This window comes from Papaver somniferum, chromosome 11 (genome assembly GCF_003573695.1).
Source record: "Papaver somniferum cultivar HN1 chromosome 11, ASM357369v1, whole genome shotgun sequence".
Taxonomy (NCBI): Eukaryota; Viridiplantae; Streptophyta; class Magnoliopsida; order Ranunculales; family Papaveraceae; genus Papaver; species Papaver somniferum.
The window spans coordinates 91910140-91926892 of record NC_039368.1 but is presented as its reverse complement, the minus strand read 5'-3'; the positions used below and the strand labels follow the sequence as shown (position 1 = coordinate 91926892).

General features: G+C 43.3%; 1 long non-coding RNA gene across 1 annotated transcript; it reads right to left on the bottom strand.

Moving 5' to 3' along the window:
• Positions 1-247: 247 nt before the first annotated feature.
• On the bottom strand, positions 248-3076 carry LOC113320778. Its single transcript, XR_003346288.1, has 2 exons — positions 2443-3076; positions 248-1957 (listed from the first exon to the last, which is right to left on the bottom strand). It is a non-coding gene; the product is annotated as an uncharacterized LOC113320778 (long non-coding RNA).
• Positions 3077-16753: the final 13677 nt, after the last annotated feature.

Here is a 16753-nt window from a genome sequence, read left to right as displayed (position 1 = left end):
CTTTGATTACAACTATTACTTCAAGAATATACTTGAGGCAAATATTAGAATTATTTTTAAAGATAAAATTGCATGAATATTATTTAGAGTTTACTATTTATTTGGTCAATGGTGGAATCCTAGTCTTGGTATTTTTCTCCAAAACTTTGAATTATTTTATTTAGTTGCCTGTTTAATTTAAATCTATAAAAATTGTTTTCTTCACAAGTCTGAAAAGACCCAGTTTTTACCACTACTACAATCACTATTTGAAAAACCATCAGAGGTATCCATTTAAGATTGAAGCAAGCATCGTTCTCTTTTCAACCACTCCTTATGAATCTAATTTATTGTCGATGGAGCTTAATAACTCTTGCAATCCAACTGCCATCACAGCAGATGTTTCTAACCGCTGAAAATTCAGAAGCTGCAAATGTGAGTCTCTTTTTGTTAGGCGTGGAAAATTCTCACCCTGTTTGATACTCATGCTACTGTTGCTCGACCCTTCATAATTCCTTTTTAGTTCATCTTCATCCCCAGTCTCCCATTTCTCTAAGAAATTGTCTTCTCCTTGGTTCACAGACACTCTATTCTTTTCTTCCAATAACCCATCTTCACGGTCATCTTCTTGGTCATCCTCTTTAAGAGCCTCTTTGGACGACAGTTCAACAGACTCCTTGAATTCTTGCTCATGAAAAATTTCACCCTCCTCGAAAACCCCCAGGAATCCAGAAAACGTATAAAATTTATCCATACCATTCACATTAGGGAAAACTTCGTCAAACTTAGCTTTACAACTCAGATAATAAGCAGTACCACAGTATCCATGTAAAAGAGAAAGATAATTATAACTATACATAATCAGGAAGATCTAACTATAATAGTAATTCGAAAGAAGTAACTCTATTACTTGTTTCCTTACACCAACAGGTGAAGAAGAAGAAGAACATTACTGAGTAGCTATGGTTAGTCATCTGCAATTTACTTCGGAAAACTAAAAATCTTCTTATTTTTTCTGAATCAAATTCAAAATATTTTTCAATACCTTAAATATCACCTTAACACGTTGAATCATTCTGAAAACTGAACTTATCCTATCAATAGTCCAAATTACAATCTCTGATTGTGTTTGGACCATGAATAGTCCAAATTTCAATCTCTCAATTTGGGAAGCCCCAGACAGAACATGTACCTAAGAAAACTAAACTTATCCTTAAATAGTCCAGACACATCTGCAATTACAATGTCTCATTGTGTTTCCTTGGGAAAAAGAAGAAGCAGAAAGCTAGAGGTCACTTTCATACTATCAACCATGCATCTTAAATTTCAGCAATAAGAAACTAAAGACTTATTTAATTCAGAGTCTGGCCAGAACTCCTGAAAACTAAAACCTTGAAAACCATCCTGCAATGTATTTTTGTATGCAATCTCAGGATTTTTTGCACCACTCTCTATGTTCTTATGAACTTGCACTTAAAATTCCAATGGTCGAGGTTCTTATGACTGTACTTAATCCCCCAGAAACATAAAGTATATTAATCAGAAATCTGTAAAGGAACACATAGGAGGAATGCTCCAATCACTAACCATTTCAAAGAAGAAACTAAAAGCCCAACCGATTAAAACGCCTTTGCAATGACCATTTACGGTAGCAGTAAACAAATCATTCCCATTCACCATCTTCTTACACAATTCAATGGAAACACTTACCTCATTACTTCCACAGCCTAGCAATGAGAGTTCTAATCGTAATCTTTCCAGGTAGAACTCTTTTTCAAGCATTTTCTCAAACACTTCAGGGGAATAATCACTTTTCTGTTGTTATTTACCTTCTGTCTTCAAGCTTAGCAAAGAATTCTGCAATAAAATTCACACCATCAACTTGAAGCAGAACGACAGTCTTATGTACAGTTGTGAATTTTTTTTTTTTTTTGATACTCCGTCACTCATTCACCTCTTTCGGCACCACGCCCAGCTGCTGCAAGTTTAGATGTGAAGTTAGTGAATAGATTTAGAATTGCTAAATAACATGACTGAATACCTTTAACTGATATGCGCACTTTGCTATTACCTGAAATAGTTACACAATCATGCACTCTAAAATTATCTAAAATCTAAAGTACTTAATTCTGAAGAATGCCAAAGTCAAAAACAAAGTAAACAAAATCAGATGATCCTAAAAAGAGGAGGAGATGTGCATATATCAATTAATGATCAACTAAACAACACTGAAAGAAGCAAAACAAATGATATGTTGCTAGGATAGGCGCATCCACACCTAGGTCAGTGAACCCTAAATTCTCCTCCATTTAAACAATCAAAACAACACAGTTGAATTGATTCAAAGTCCATATACCAAAAATTTAACATTAAAAACAATACCGAAATCTCATAATTTGGATTTTAGCAAACTGCATACAATTCTTTGTAAATTCAATGAATTGGTTTAAGTATGTTACCTACCTAAACAAAAAATCAATAGCAGATCAAAAATCAGAATGAAGTTTACAGATGGAGGTTGTTGTTGCGAAAGAGTAGATGCAGTTTCATCTACAGATTTTTTTTCCGTCAAGAGCTTCAGCAGGCATCTTCATCGCTTCCACCATTATAACCCTGAATAAATTAGTATGACGAAGATAGTATAATTGTGAAAGTGAACTAATAACAGAAGTGGAAAACCTTAGTTTTGATTCGAATGCTCCTACTTATTTTGCTATGAACAACAACAAAACCTAATCGGAGGTCTTATTTCCAGAATTTGATCTGGAGAACAAAAAAAAGCAAGTAAAATTTGATAGGGTTTTAGAACAATTGATTAGAAGAATAGAGGGGAATATCTCAGGAAACGTAATCGCTGAATTCGCAACACTACAAAATTGATGAGAAACTCATTCGATCCATTTTCTGTTTTGATGAGAAACTCATTCGATCCATTTTCTGTTTTCGATGATAAAGAGGGTCTATGGTATTGAAGACGGAAAATAAATGAAACACACAGTGAAGGAAGTTGATCAACCCCTACTACCACAACCATTGGATGCGTAGATGCTCTATGGAGCTGGGAGGGGAGGGAGAGATCACACCCGCAAGTTGATACAACGGATGTGTCCCAGCCTATGTCCGGGGGATCACGATAGCTTGATTCGTTTATGTGCACGCTGGGGAACTGATCCTCACACGTTTCTATTTTTTTTTCGGGCGAAGCGACCCCCATTCTAGAAGTCGTAGTGGCGTTTATCGGCCTACCTATCCATGGTGATACAGTTTTTGAGGGTTGTTATCTTCATAAGTCTTTGAACAAGAGTGACAGAATCCTTCGTGATCATTTGATTGCAGTCAAGGCAAGTTCTATAATATTCCAGAATCCGTGGGAGGTCAAAATTGAAGCTCCGAGCGGAGTAGAGGGCTCGATAGGTAAGAGAAAGGGCAAAGTTGTTGCGTGCGTTGCTCACGATTCTCCAGTTAATGTCTTACCTTTCTCAAAACTCATGGCATCCGCCATTAAAGTTGCTCATCCAAAGTCATATGTTGTTGAAAAATCCGATGATGTGAAGGAGATAAAGAGCGTCCAGAAACCAAAATCCGGGCAACGCCAAGCCTCATTCTCCTATTGAATTAAATATTGGGCCCCTATGATCTCTGGTGCGCATGAAGGTGTTCCTCCTCGTGAAGAGGAAACAGATCGAGCGGAGTTGGTAGCTTTCTTTCTTTTTTGGTTATGTCATGATATGTTCGAGTACAGTCCTCAGGACACTATCAAGAATGAGCTTATTCCCATGGCGGTATTGATGTCCCGTGGCGTGTCATTCTCACTCGCCCCCATGTTCCTAGGTGGTTTATACCATCATCTGGATTTGCTGGCGCCTGATATTCATCAAGTGGACGGATCTCATGAGGTGGAGACGTTCCTTCCTGCCAATTTTATCCAAGCATGGGCTTAGGAGCGCTTTCCCCTATACAGGCCTCCTCAGCTGAATCCCCTTGTTTTCTCGCGGCAAGAGGAGGTCATTTAGAAAGATGGTTCCAAACAACTTGTGACAATGCCCGAGTCCCACCGTCGGATGGCTCTTTATCACAAGAAGGCTTTTCTGCCTAAGGCTAAGCTCAAAGATTTCATGGATAGAGGGGGTGATTTCAACCCTATCACTTATCAAGACGGTCGTACTGGCTCCTTGCATTATAGTTTTGTTATCAAGCCTCAGAGGAGGTTGTCTTCCGCGGATACACCCTCATCCGAGGATTTCAACATTATTGTCTCTACTTTACCGGGACGTCTTCCTGGTTTTTATGGTGGGAAGTTTTTATCCGAGACGTATAACACCATTCGTGTGGTTCGGCAGCTGAGTTTGATCAAGGGGTTCCTTATAATCCTCCTTTCCCTTCCTCATCTGAGGAGGATATAGAGGTCTGAAAGAATTTTAATCGCTTTGTTTTCAAAGATGGTCTTCAGATGAGTGATCGTCAGTGCCATTTTGATTTCTTCCAACCTGAATCCCAGCGGCAAGTCAGTGTCACTAGCGAGTGGCTTGGGTATCATAATAGCATTAACCAGAATGTGCTAAACCTTCTCCTCAAGAAACCATATGTTCCTACGGCTTTAACTAAGGAGGATCTCAAAGAGATGCACGCATCAGGACGCGTGAAGCTGAATGAGGAGATTGCCAAGAAATACAAGCTTTCCTCGAGCAACAAAGGTTGCCCTCTCCGTCCACTCGTTACTAGTTGGGATCCTCTTCTAGGCGAGAAGTCTTCTAAAGAGGATGGGAAAGGTAGTTTTTTACCTCCCCCGTCAAGTTCTAAGAAGAGGAGGCGCCCTCAAGCAGTGAAACCCTTGGACATTCCTCTTGTCACGTCTCTTCCTACTAAGGTACCCTTCCTTTCTTATTTTATTTTGTTTCCAGTCGAATCCTACTTTAGTTTCTTTTATATTTGTTTTTCATATTCTTTTAGAATTCTCCGACTATTGGCTGGAAGCCTATGGGCCTCCTCTTTGAAGAGTACACTAACCTGCCTCTCAACGAATGGAGGGCTGATCGGATGGATAAAAATATGAAGTGGGATGCTGGCGTGCTACCTATTCCACGATTTCCTTCCATTCTTACTGCTAATATTTCCCCTCCATTTTCCCCGCAGGCTCCAAAAATGGGGTCACCGTCCGCGAGTTCGTTCATTGAGCTTGTGGAACATCAACTAGGCCGATTAGTTAGTCAAAGTGGTCCTGAAGTGCTTTCTTCCCGTATGATTTTACACTCCACTCGCCCTCTGATTGTAAAGACGGTTCAAGATCCTAATCACCCTCTTCATACTCCTTCCGATATGCTAGGTGCAGCGAGCGAGTCTGAGTCGGATCACTTTGTTCACGATTACTCCCAAGAAGACAGTGGACTTAAGGGAAACGCCAAGAATCAAAGCTCTTCCCCTTCTAAGTCTCGTGACTACATCGCACTGCCCCTTGTTAGGTTTTGAGTACTGACACGTGCCAGTCAAAATATTCTGTTGTTATTATTGAATGCACCTAGTGATCTATATACACATCTTCATTTCCTGTGTTAATCTGATAAAATTATTTTATTTCCTCATTTTCTCTTGCTTTCATCTCTTATTAGATCACTCAGAGCCAGCTGAATCGAGCTCTTCTTCCTCCTCTCGTCAGTCAGTTCATCCTCCTACCAATATTCCTCCTCCTTGAAAATCAGGTATCTGTTGTGCATATATATATTGTTATTATCATTACTTCCTTGTTGTGTTGGTGTTTGTGGGTGAAAACGATTTCTGTTGATTTCGGTAATTTCGGGTGTGTGGGTGAGAAACGAGTATAAACCCTAAACAATGTACTGCAAGGGAGTACTGTAGATTCAAGAGATTAATCTGTACAAATCCGGCCTAAACCAAGAAATGGTCGTTCCAGACTTGCTTCGATCACAAAGAGGAGGAGAAGGGTTGATTTTGGGGAAGGAAGCGAAGAGAGTGTTGAGACAAGAATAATTGATCCTGGAAGAGTAGTTGTTTTGTGACTTGCATCAAAAAGTGGGAAGCTAACAGATGGGAAAGCTAGCAAACGTTTTCTGAGTGTTGTATGCTCCTGACCAGAACTTGTTGTTCGGTGGAAATAGGTAAGACCTATTTATACAAGTCGAAGTGAAACGTACTCTGGTCTCATTAAGAAATGGAAAACGGGTGAGTAAATGAGAGGAGTTAGTAACCGGTAATGCCTGGAATTGATGTTCCATAAAAGAAAGTGTTTCACCATTACTCCTTGTATTTACTAACCGCCTCATCCTTATGACACTCTCTTATAACGGGCGTAGTGTACGCCGTACGTTGTAAACCGCCAAACCATACCCAATGAGCATCCCCCAGTTTGTGACATATGTTGATGTCTCGAGTGTTTTCGTGGAAAACATGTAGCATATTGCTGTAGTTTGGCAAGTTGAGCTTGGGAGACTTGCCGGCTCGGTGGTGACCTTCGACGGTCGAGATTTTGCATCTTGAGAGGAAGGGAAGCCGTTGATTATTGCAACCCTTCGTTTGGTAGCCAGTGGCATGAAAGCATGGCCGGCATGGCTTTAATATGGCCTAGTTTAGGCGTGGCCAAAAGCTAGGGTTTTGGCATTGTTTGGGCGCGACCAAAACTAGGGCTTGGCGTCGAACCAAAAGGTTTCCCTGCGTTAGCTGGTAACCTTGGACGGCTAAGATCTACGAAAATGTGGACGTCGATTGTTGCAAGCCTTTGTTTTGGAAGCCGTGAAGGGAATACTGAAATGGTATGGTTTAGTCGCAGCAAGGTGGCTGGCACGGCATGCCATTGGCACATGTGTCATGGTCGGCATGCCTTGGCGCGGTTTAGGCGTGGCCAAAACTAGGTTTTTGGCGTTGGGGCCAAAGGTTATCATGCGTTGGTTGGTGACCTTGGACGTCTAAGATTTGCATCTAAGATGGAAGGGTGGTCGTTGATTGTCGCACGCCTTCGTTTTGGCAGCCGTGAGGGAAAGGCCAGCATGGTATGGTTTAGGCGCGGCAAGGTGGCTGACACGGCATGCCATTGGCACATGTGGCATGGTCGGCATGCCTTGGCGCGGTTTAGGCGTGGGCGTTGGGCCAAAGGTTACCATGCGTTGGTTGGTGACCTTGGACGACTAAGATTTGCATCTAAGATGGAAAGGTGGCCGTTGATTGTCGCACGCCTTCGTTTTGGCAGCCGTGAGGGGAAGGCCGACATGGTATGGTTTAGGCACGGCATGCCATTGGCACATGTGGCATGGTTGGCATGCCTTGGCGCGGTTTAGGCGTGGGATTTGGGCCACAGGTTATCATGCATTGGTTGGTGACCTTGGACGGCTAAGATTTGCATCTAAGATAGAAGGGTGGTCGTTGATTGTCGCACGCCTTCGTTTGGAACCCGTAAAGGGAAGGCCGACATGGTATGGTTTAGGCGCGACAAGGTGGCTGGCACGACATGCCATTGGCACACGTGGCATGCCTTGGCGCGGTTTAGGCATGGGCGTTGTGCCAAAGGTTACCATGCGTTGGTTGGTGACCTTGGACGACTAAGATTTGCATCTAAAATGGAATGGTGGCCGTTGATTGTCGCACGCCTTCATTTTGGCAGCCGTGAGGGGAAGGCCGGCATGGTATAGTTTAGGCGCGGCAAGGTGGCTGGCATGGCGTACCATTGGCACATGTGGCATGGTCGGCATGCCTTGGCGCGGTTTATGCGTGGGCATTGGGCAAAGGTTATCTTGCGTTGGTTGGTGACCTTGGACGGCTAAGATTTGCATCTAAGATGGAAGGGTGGTCGTTGATTGTCGCATGCCTTCGTTTTGGCAGCCTTGAGGGGATGGCCGGCATGGTATCGTTTAGGCGCGGAAAGGTGGCTGTCACGGCATGCCATTGGCACATGTGGCATGGTCGGAATGCCTTTGCACGGTTTAGGCGTGGGCGTTGGGCCAAAGGTTATCATGCGTTGGTTGGTAACCTTGGACGACTAAGATTTGCATCTAAGATGGAAGGGTGGCCGTTTATTGTCGCACGCCTTCGTTTTGGCAGCCGTGAAAGGAAGGCCGACATGGTATGGTTTAGGCGCGGAAAGGTGGTTGGCACGACATGCCATTGGCACATGTGGCATGGTCGGCATGCCTTGCGCGGTTTAGGCGTGGGTGTTGGGCCAAAGGTTCTCATGCGTTGGTTGGTGACCTTGGACGGCTAAGATTTGCATCTAATATGGAAGGGTGGCCGTTGATTGTCCCACGCCTTCGTTTTGGCAGCCGTAAAAGGAAGGCCGACATGGTATGGTTTAGGCGCGGCAAGGTGGCTGGCACGGCATGCCATTGGCACATGTGGCATGGTCGGCATGCCTTGGCGCGATTTAGGCGTGGCCAAAACTAGGGTTTTGGCGTTGGGCCAAAGGTTACCATGCGTTGGCTGGCGACCTTGGACGGCTAAGATTTGCATCTAAATTGGAAGGGTGGATCTTGATTAGCGCACGCCTTCGTTTTGGCAGCCGCAAAGGGAAAGACGACATGGTATGGTTTAGTCGCGGCAAGGTGGCTTGCACGGCATGCCATTGGCACATGTGGCATGGTCGGCATGCCTTGGCGCGGTTTAGGCGTGGCCAAAACTAGGGTTTTGGCGTTGTGACAAAGGTTACCATGCGTTGGATGGCGACCTTGGACGGCTAAGATCTGCATCTCAGATGGAAGGGTGGTCGTTGATTGTTGCAACCCTTCGTTTTGGTAGCCAACGACATGTAGCGGGGCCGGCATGGCTTTGGCATGGAATCGTGACTGACATGGTTTGCCATTGGCACGGTGGCGCGGCTGGCATGGTTGGCATGCCTTGGCGCGGAGGTGTGGATGGCACGACATGCCATTGGCACATGTGGTGCGGCTGGCATGGTTGGCATGCCTTGGCGCGGAGACGTGGCTGGCATGGTTTGCCATTTGCACGGTAGCGCCGCTGACATGGTTGGCATGCCTTGGCGCGGAGACGTGGCTGGCATGGTTTTCCATTGGCACGGTGGTGCGGCTTGCATGGTTGACATGCCTCGACGCGGAGATGTGGCTGGTACGGCTTGCCATTGGCACGGTGGCGCAGCTGGCATGGTTGGCATGCTTTGGCGCGGAGACGTGGCTGGCATGCTTTTCCATTGGCACAGTGGTGTAAGAATTTAGGGTTTGGTGTACGAAGGTGATGTCGGTCAATACTAAGGGTTCTACCGTGGAACATGACACATATATATGTAAAAAAAAAAGGTACCCTGGTAATTCTTACGTAGGCGTGTTGAATGATTCAATAAATGCGCTAGTGATCCTAGTGACATCATGTCAGATGTAAGGTTTTACAGTTTTAACCTTAAGCTAAAAACTACCATCAACATTAAGTCCCCTGCTTAGCTTGGAACCGGAGTATTGTTGCGAGGTAAGCATAAGATGGTGACAGGCGAGGAAAAAATCGAAATGACAAGTCGTGAAAAGATGGTCAAGAAGACCCGATAACCTTTTTCGAGAGGTAAGGAGAGTTCGTGATTCTCGTGTTGGCGGCCTTGCATAGATTCTACTTGTGGTGTTGCTGGCTAGACCGTGAAGTGGTGAGACGTAGATTGTCGGCTTGGAACGGGAGCCGCAGACGTTGGTCGGCTTGGAATGGGAGACGTAGGCGTTGGTCCGCTTGGGATGGGTGCTACAGGCGTTAGTCGGCTTGGAATGGGAGCCGCAGGCATTGGTCGGCTTGGAATAGGAGCCGCAGGCATTGGTCGGCTTGGAATGGAGGAAACTGGCTTCGGTCAGCGGAATGGTGGAAACTGTCTTCAGTTCACAGAATGGTGTAAACTGTTTTCAGAACTTCGACTACCAAACGATGGTGATGACGCTGGAACTTCGGTTATCAAATGGTAGTGATGGTGCCTGGCAACTTTGTCGAAATCAGGGTTTGGGATGCCGAAATCCTAATTAGCGCTCCTTACTAAAATCGTTGTATAATTCTCGTATGAACTCATATTTCGACGGTCCGCCCCTATATCTGACCGGAAAAGAATTTCCTATCTCCTTAAGCGTGAATATTTAGGTTTTGAGCTCGTTTAGGAGGTGAAAACGGCCCGACAGTGAAACTCGGAAGAATTCAGGAGGGATGTTGCGGGCCCAGGGTAGCATAGTCGTGCCGAGTCATCTGTTCCCGTTCATGGAGCAAGAAGGGAACTTTATTCTGTGCAAAACTCTAGAAACTCCATCAGTATGAAAAGAGGTATTGACCTTCTTCTGTTTTCTGTTGCTCGTTTGTATCCGCGCTTTCGTCTACAATGTCTCTCCAGTGGATTCCAAAATTTACCAAACTCCATTGCATTCTTGGGACGGATGGATGGAATATATGCTCGACAACGATCATGTCAGGGTTAATCTTGGAGATTGTGGTTGCGGTGTCGGTCCATCCCCGACTTTAGGTTTTTCATTGCCTGGACCTTCTGATCGTGATGATGATGTGCTGTGAATGCTTGTATGGTCGAAAACTTCTGGCGCCCCCGGATGAAATAGGGAGACATTCCGTTGACGATGTACTTCTATCAAGTCTTCCAGGACTTTGTTCCAAGCTACATCCTTCGAACCATCTTCTGAATCTTGGACTATCGTATGGAATGAGATGTGGTAAGAAGTCCCCAGTTATACTTCGGTTTGATCCGATGTCATGGATGAATATGTGAATGTATCTTTGTAGCGTGCTCTTGAAGTCTTCGGTGTACATGTACGGCTTCTTGTTGAGAAATTCCCGCGGCTCGTGAAACTTCAACAGTGATGATGTTGAAATCAGAAATAACCTGGTTGAGGGGAGTGAAAGCGTCTCATGCTGGTAGTCCCATGTGTATCCTATTTTCATTGCATCGCCTTGAATACACGTCCACGTGATTTGATACAAGCTTATCGTACTCTTCTGTGACGCTGGGATGCTCAGGATATCGCATGGACGAAATATTCTGGATAGCGAAGATGTAGGAATGAGATAGTTATGTTGTTTATCATGGATCCCTCTGTTTCTTCAAGAAAATGTTTCAGCCGCGTCTCTGGAGTTATCTCATGAGTCTTTGATGGTCGTCGATGGACTGCGAAGAGAAGTCCCCAATCGCATTTTTCTTCAGTTTCTGAAGTTGTTTTCCTCTGATCAGGCTTGGGATCCTCCGCGGCCTCGTAAAGTGTTGAAGGCGTCTTCTAGACAAAGAGGTGATGATATTCTTGCATTGAAACCTTGAAGAGTAGATGACCTTGTTGCGGCTATGGCCTTTTAGTTGACTGTGTCTTCTGAGCTTTGACAGTGAAGGGATTCCGTGTATATCCTCAGTCCTCAAGTATGGTTTACATGTTTCCATCTTTGTAGTGATTGCTCCTGTGGTGAAGCTCTGTCTGGTATCAACAAATGAGCGACAACAATTCTTGGTAGCAGATGTAATCAGAAGAGACTACATTGTCGTGGTAACAAAGTAGGTTGGCTGGAATTGTATGGGCATCCGTGGAAGTAAAAGGATTGGATGGAGTTGTGCGGGCATCCGTGGAAGTAAAATGATTGGCTGGATGCGTAAGCGAGCAAACTGTCCATGACTACGAAGATTGGTTGGCTGTGATCACGATCCTTGACATAGGGAGCATGGTGGTACGACCCTTTGCAGGAAGAAGCGTCGATGAAGAAGCTTCGGCTCTTGGAGAAGATATTGAAACTTAAGAAGCCGAACGCTGAATCGTCTTCGGATCATGGAGAAGCTTATGGAGAGAACGATGAAACGGAGCGGCTGTCGGAGTGACCGTTGAAGCGAAGTCGCTGCTGGAGGATGTTGAAACGGAGCGGCTGCATTAATCAGTGTGATGTCAAACTGGACACCCTTCAAGCGAACAATGGTTAGGAGTCCCCAATTCCATCTATCAATCGTGCTTTTCAGGAGAGGTTGGGGTTTGGGAACGACTTCTCTGGTTGGAAATAGCTGCTTCCCTGGTGCAGTGCGGTTGAGGGCTGCAAATATGCCTTGACGTTGCGCCTTGGGGAAATATAGAATCTCACATAAATGTTTCATCATAGACTGCACGATTTTGCGGGCGAAGTCCCCAGAAATTATGCATCCCCTGACAGGGAAAAGAGTCTTTGTGAACTCAGGGGGTGATGAGTGTCGTAACCACAACAAATTAATTAATGTTTTTCCACCTAATTAACAAGTAATATAGTGTATTCAAGTTCGTTCCCACGAGGAGCAAAAGATTTTTAGTTGTAAAGTTGTCACGAAAAGGAGGGGGAGGTTTGGTTTTGAAAAGCAAAAGAAAATAAACAAAGCAATTAAAAGTGTATGTTGAAACCAATAAGAGAGAGTAGATCAAGGAATCCTTCTTTGTTGTAAAACAATGATTCAAGTTATGTTCTTTTCCACTTTTTATTAGTCACAGATTATCACCAACCGTAGGTAAAGCAGCTAGCTCAGAGCTAAACCCCTAAATCCCTAGTATCACCGGATACGGAAGTTCTCGACTACCGGTAACTATTCACCAAACCATCTAGTAGTAGCTCACTCAAGATGTAATTTAGTTGAACACATTAAGATTTATGAATTTATTAGGTTGATATTAGTAGTTAGACTCTTAGCTCAAGGTCTACTTGCTAACGTTGTTTTCACGCACAATTGCTCCACGGAATCCCTCCGCAAGGTCTCGTGTTTGCTACTTGTGTAAAGAGTCAAGAAACGATTACTTATCCCCTAACTTTCACTAGCTCTAGATCAATTAACAAATCAATTTGGTTGGCCACCTAAACAATATATCAATCAACCATGAATGTATAAACATTCCTATTAGTAAAAATAAACGATAATTATGTGAAAAACTTCCAAGTAGATTTAAAAAAAAACTCAAAACATGTTAAGAATTAGGAATTCATCCTCAATCAATAAGAAAATTAGCTACTCATGTTTTTGAAATTCACACAAATAATTAAAGGGAGAATTTTTAAAGTTCACACAAATAATTAAAAGAAAAATTTTGAAAAGCAATCAAAAACACAAGTGTTGTGTGTGTAGAGGTGTGCAAAAGTGTTTAGAGATCTTCTCTATTCATAGGCTTCAATTTCCTACCAATCCTCTTAGCAATAGAATCTTTTCCCTTAGCAATTCAATTTCCAAGTTCAAGTCTTTATCAAATCCTCCATCTTCTCTTTCCAAATCCAAGCCCAATTCTTCATCCAATTCCAAACCCAAGTCTTCACACCCATGAGAAAAACTCACACAAAAATATGTTCTTTTGGGTCGCCGGGAAAGTTCTCGGGATCACCGGAATCCGGCAAGAAAGCTCCCTGTCGGCCACCTGAGATGCTTCTCTGCTGAAAGAATATTTATCGCTGTACCGTCAGAGTTAACGGAAATATAACGGTCTCTGTTAGTCAGCTGGTCAAGGGGAAGTGAAGTCAGACACCGAGTCAGCTGAGTTAGCCAGAATCTGAGTCATCTTACTCGGCTGGCTCACGAGTTGGATCGGTCATCGGCGGCAACCAGTTGACTCACCAGAATGGAAATCTGGCAGAGTCTCGGCTGTTTACAAGACATCCCGTCCAAATTCAGGCCATTATTTTCTTCACATGTTAAGAACCTAACACATACATCTAACATTCACAGTTTCAAGTATTCATCAGTCCCTGTAATCCATAGCTCATTCTATAATTCTGCTCAAAACCCCCAAATTCTAAATTCATCATTCAACAGCAACAATCCTCTTCGAATTAACCACCAAAAGCAGCTACTCCTTCAACTTCTTCTCCATCCAAATTCCACCAGAACCCATCTTCATATCTTCTCGTTTGAACTCAGAGAGCACCAACAACTCAATTCTTCTCAAACCTCCTCGGACTCACTCTACAGACCAAACCCATCTTCAATTAGCTCCTGAGTCACAATAACAACAACAAAACCATCTACCGAACCCCATTTCTTCTCTGCTTCTTGTCAGCTTCAAGAATACCACCATCTGCATCTTCTTATTCGATTCCATGTCTTCATTATCGAATCTGGACCAAACCCATGACAATCAACAATCACAAAACCCATTTTATTCACAACAACAGATCTATCTATTTCTTCTCAGATCGAACCCATCAATTCCATTTACAGCACCATCATCTCTCGCTGCCAGATTCAATCTTGAATCAAACCCTAATTCCCTGTGTCTGCAATTTCTTCAACAACAACATAGTTATCTCGAGACAAAACCCATCTTTATCTCAGCTTCAATTTCTTACTCGAATATCACAGCAGCAGTTAGGTTCTTCACTAATCTTTCAAAACCCATCGAGTAAATCAACAGTAGCAATAACATCTCACAGCTGTATTAGATCCACCTTCTTTGATTTCTATCATCAATTCGAACGAAACCCATTAGACCCATTTCTTCCATCTCCAAGAACAGCAACAACATCTGCATCTCTCACGGATCGAACCATAATCATTTTCCCCATATGAATCTCAAAAATCCATTCAATCTCATGTTGGAAAAAAATGGGTTTCACAAAGGATGAATGACACAGAGAAGAAGGTGTTGCACTCCAAAACTTTCAAGGCTTGTATAAATTTCTTTTAGACAAATATTTCTACCCTCCCAATAACAATTGGCGATTACAACAGGTATGCGAAATATTGCCTTCAGGATACAATGAAAGCCCTGCAACGAAAACTGAATTCAAGGTTTGTACCCCTTGATTCAATCAAGAACACACAAAGAGATTTCTGATTTCTGATGATGCTTTTTGAAATAGAGAAAACAGATTGATTTTTCTTATATGTTAAACGAAACTGGGAGAAGCTATTTATAAAGGTTTTGCACCTGTTGGGAATAGGTTTTTATTCGCCAACAGGTTTCTATTCACGAAACGTCAGGTTCCTTCATCAACAGACATCAATGGTGTCTTTTGGATTCGAAATTTTCGAACAGGCTTTTATCGGCCAAATAAAACCTTCAGTTCAAAAATTCTTCCGGGGGCGTTGCCCCCTTGAAACCCCCAGGACCCCCCTTTGGTTAGCGGCGTTGAAAATATTCCAACATCTCATACCAACAACAACTTCTTTATCAGATTCAGATTCTCTTTCTCGGTTAATAGCAGCAGCTGCTGCGCAGCCATGGTTCTTCTCAATTTCAGATAAATGAACTAATGATTGAGAGAAAACATCTCTCGAATTTAAGGTGGGTCTGGATTAATGCACCCAATGATAATTACACCCCCTGATAAATGATAAGGGATACCCTGAATGACACCCCTTAACCACAACTGGTTGCCTTTAATCATTCTTCCAAAAGAGAGTTTCCTCTTAACCTTGGTTGGACTCCAGATAGTGTTCGCACTGGAAATGACAAATCTGCCCTTTTCACACAAATTGGGTGATTTTTTTCTTTTTTTCCTCCGTGCGGCTCCAAAATACCTAAAACACTCAAAACAAACGTAAAATACAAAATTCACAAGAAAAAATAGCAAAGAAAGCATAAATACTACATAGTAAATTAGGTGTTTTAGACACCTATCAGGGGGGTTGCTGATTTTTATTTGCTTCGATTTTGGAGAAGTCGTTCCTGATCTTTTCATGTAATGAAATTAGATTGCTGATTCCCTTCTACTGGGCGTTCAAGAGCAACGCTGGAAGGATGCAAGCTTCTGGCGCAGGGAAGATGCAAGCTGCTGTAAGGATGCAAGCTGTTAGTGCTAGAAAGGATGCAAGCTGCTGTAAAGATGCAAGTTGTTAGCGCTGGAAGGATGCAAGCTGCTGGCGCTGGAAAGATGCAAGTTGTTAGCGCTGGATCGGCTTGGAATGGGCGCTGTCTTGGATTTGGTATGGCGCGGACTGTTGGCTTGGCACGACGCTGGCTTGGCATGGCGCGGACTTGTTCTTGCGGGCCCAGTTGCCTCTTTCCATACGTATCTCAAATAGGAAAACATTTCCTTATTCAAATTCCAAAAGTGTTATGCGTATGAAAGGGGTTGGCTCTCCTTTTTATCTCGTATCTTTGTTCTCACGTCTTGGTGTTAGCGGTAGCGCGGTAGCAATAAAGTGGGCAAGCATATTCCAGCTATGTACTCCAGCGTTTCTCTTTCAATTTGTTTTCTTGTGTTGGTGCAAACCCTAGCCATAGGTATGCCTTCCATAAATCTGTAGAAATATTGTTCTTCTGAACTGGTGTAAACCTTAGCCGTGGGTATGCCTTTCATAAACTTGTAGAAACACTTCGTCATAAACAATTCCTCTTCGAATATCACCGTAGTAACGTCGGCTACCTCATGAATAGTGATGGGTAATCATTATTATGGAAAGTAGACACGTACGGGTAGGTGACTGTTTCTTTTTTTTTTTGAAAGGCAAACAAAGCGCTTGGTTTATGGTTTTGATTTTCTGGATTTTTGGGTTGATAGACAAGTATTACCCTTGAGGGTTTTGTATTATTATTTGGAATGAACTGTTTTAGAATATTGATGTTTTTGGTTATGAATATAAGTGGCATGAGTACCCCATGGAAGTCATGGAATTGTGAATGTTGTGCGATAGTAGAAAGCATGAAACACGGTAAAAATATGGCTATCGATTTTTTATCTCTCCTGTGAAGATTTGAAGTAGTAGACCATGTATTTTGTCTAGCAAGACTTACTCGGTTTTTCGGATCTCTTGATGAAAAGGAATCTCCCGGGTGTAAGACCGAGTTTTATGGGAAGCACCGCCGTGACTTTGGAAAGTCCCCAGTCATCCCTTGTCGTGTCATGACTGGTAACCGGGTCGTCTGGT